The sequence below is a fragment of the Alosa alosa genome, chromosome 6, assembly GCF_017589495.1.
Source record: "Alosa alosa isolate M-15738 ecotype Scorff River chromosome 6, AALO_Geno_1.1, whole genome shotgun sequence".
Taxonomy (NCBI): Eukaryota; Metazoa; Chordata; class Actinopteri; order Clupeiformes; family Clupeidae; genus Alosa; species Alosa alosa.
In genome coordinates, this window is record NC_063194.1 from 27,650,551 (window position 1) to 27,653,437 (window position 2,887).

At 39.8% G+C, this 2,887-nt stretch overlaps 1 long non-coding RNA gene across 1 annotated transcript; it reads left to right on the top strand.

Annotated features, from left to right (window-relative positions):
* The first annotated feature begins 804 nt into the window (after positions 1-804).
* On the top strand, positions 805-1,833 carry LOC125296775. Its single transcript, XR_007193854.1, has 3 exons — positions 805-1,300; positions 1,399-1,483; positions 1,606-1,833. It is a non-coding gene; the product is annotated as an uncharacterized LOC125296775 (long non-coding RNA).
* Positions 1,834-2,887: the final 1,054 nt, after the last annotated feature.

The window sequence follows — 2,887 nt, forward strand, 5'->3', positions numbered from 1 at the left end:
GGTGTACATACGACTACCCTCTCTTAATGCTGAGTGTCTCTCCCTCAGCCCAAGTTCAAGTTCTGCTGTTAAAAAACCTTAGGGGCCAACATGGTGTCACAGTTAACAACTTACCCACTTCTCCAGTGGACACTACTCCAGCTTTATCTCTTAATTCGCCTTATTCACCCGGAGTCATTGTAAGCCAGAACGACGCTACTTGGTACACTTGCCATCACACCTCAGTCATGCAGATGGAAAGCTCACAGAAAAAGAAGAAGGATTCGCTTGGCCTGCCAGAGTAACCAAAAATTATACATAGGCGGAGCAAGATAGTTCGTTGTAGTTTATGTCTATGGGCGCGAAATGGGGATCGAGTCTTGTCTGCATAAAGAGGCGTGTCGTCGACGTATTGATGAGCGTATGTAGCAACTGGCCAACAGCAGCAGAAAAAATAACAGGCGCACACCTGATACAAGGTCAATTTTCTCCAGACTGGAATGCCCAAAAATGCTACTTGAAATGGTCAGAATGGTTTGAGGATCATGAAAATGTGCCCAAAATTCACATTCCTAACCCTATAGAACCAAGATCTTAGCATGTGGTGAAATTCTGAGCTATAGACCCTTTCAACAATAAAAACAAATACAATGCTTGAACATTCTATTTGGGCCCCAATCTACTTCCTCTGCATTAAGATAACATATGGAATGTTAAAACGGAAGTCTTGTGGGGCCAACTATGATGCTGATAATGGAACTTTCTTGAAAGGGTCCATAGACTTGAATGGAACAGTCGCTGCCTCTGGTCTGCATAAAGGGCCCCTGTACCCTGTAGCCTCGTTCTGGCTGCCGGGAGAATAAGGCGAATTGATAATATACTTGCTTTCTCAGGTAAAGAAACAGCAATACCTTTCAGATAATATGTTAGACATGTCCAGAAGGTTGATGGACAAGGTTCTCTACAGTACAATCTGGATGTTGCCGCAGGCATCTCACGAAATGAAACTTCAAGATTCACAAAGATTCAAAAGGTCTACAAGGCCATCTATAAGGATCTAGAGAAGGAATTTGGTTCAGAGGAGCTCATTTTGAAAGCTATGGAGTCTCAGGATCCATTCTTTGAGGAGACTGTGATCACATGATAAACAAGTGAGCTAAGGTGAACAAGGACTCTAGTTGTGATAGTTTTGTCTCCTGCACCAAATGAGGATGAGATCGAGGGCCAAAGCGATTCCACTTTCTCCAGCCCAGAGGAGAAGACGCAGCCTAGGAAGGGTTTACTTTGTCTCCTTGGAAAGATGCCCAAGATTAATCAGAAGGTTGGTATTATGCAGTCTAACATTAAATGTGTAGGAATGGTCACACATATCACATTACTGTAATAGGTTTTCTACTGTATGCTCTTTTTATAATGCAGAAATTCAAGATTGGTGTCAAGAAAGACAGCCTCAAATATGCCTCCAGCAAAGATGAAACTATTGAAACGGCCTGTTCTAATACAGGTAAGTATGTCACTTTGTTTCATTTAGTGGCATGTCTGAAAACAGAATATTGATTTGATTCGAAATACTATTCATGACACTATTTTTCTCATGGTTTCAACTATGTTGACTTTATTAATTAGTGTCTGGCTTTTCCTCTGAAGACAAGCCTCGTAGATGCAACCTACGAACCCAGAATGATCTGTGCACTGCCCAAGGAGTCATCTTCATCTTAAAGACCTCCTAAATATTTTCAAAACATACACCTTCTAATAAACTTATGAGCATTATGTCAGTCAGATGTACTGTCAGATTACTTGATGTGGCTGAATCTGACATACTGTATATAGTTACACAAACACAATCTGTTAAATGTATTAAATGGTCAATAACAGATCAGTGTGTAATCTGTCATACCCTTGGCTGTACAAGATTCTGACAAGTAAATGAAATAAATATTTACACATACACTGTGCTGTCAATTAAATATTTAATTCATAGATTTAAAAGATGCTTTGGCAACTATCTCTAAATACAATCATTTAACTAAACCTTAACTGTACAAAGAACTTTAAAAACGTTACAGGGAATAAATCAACTTTTTAACCTTTTTAACATGCCCATTGGTGTATGTGTTCATATCATACGACATATCAAAATAAACAATTAACACCTTGGTTGTGAATTTTTAGTTTAGATGGGCAGTATTATTAAATCTCACCTGTACGTGTTGAATATGACTGCTTTTCAGAACAATGATGCAGTTTATGTATTTGTTACGTGTATCCAACTTTGTGAATATATAATATGTAAAGCAAGGGGTTCTCTTTTATCATAGATATTGGAGTGTGAAAGTACACCCACAAATATACTCAAAACTGCTTTTATAGCAACACCATGCCCCAAGGAAAGATAACTTTCCCTTTTTCCAATACGGGGGACATATCAAACAATGCAAAGTTTCAGCAATTAAACAAATAAAATAAACCAACTAAATAGATCACTTAGGCCAGGAGTGGGCAAACTACGGGCCGCAGGCAATTTTCAAAACCCATGTGGCCCTTGAGCCAAAAAGTTTGTCCACCCCTGACTTAGGCACTTACTTATACAGTCTACTGATGTCAATTTGTATGACCTCTGACCAGTGATTTCTCAGTGGCTTGGTGGTAGCGTAGCTATTTTCTGCTTTTCAATATGTGGCAGGTAGACCTCTGCCTGCTATTTCCAATAGCACCTGCCAGTGCTAATGAAGGGGGTGGGGCATGGGCTTAGGCAATTAATCAATCTGGCACCAGTGGAGTGCTACTTAAGAGGGGCAGCAGCCAGTAGCAATGTAAAGTAGGAGAAACAGCAACTCATTCAAGAGTTGGAGAAAGAGAGTGAGTCTTTAAGAGTAGAAACAATTCTGCAGAAAAACTCAGGTGA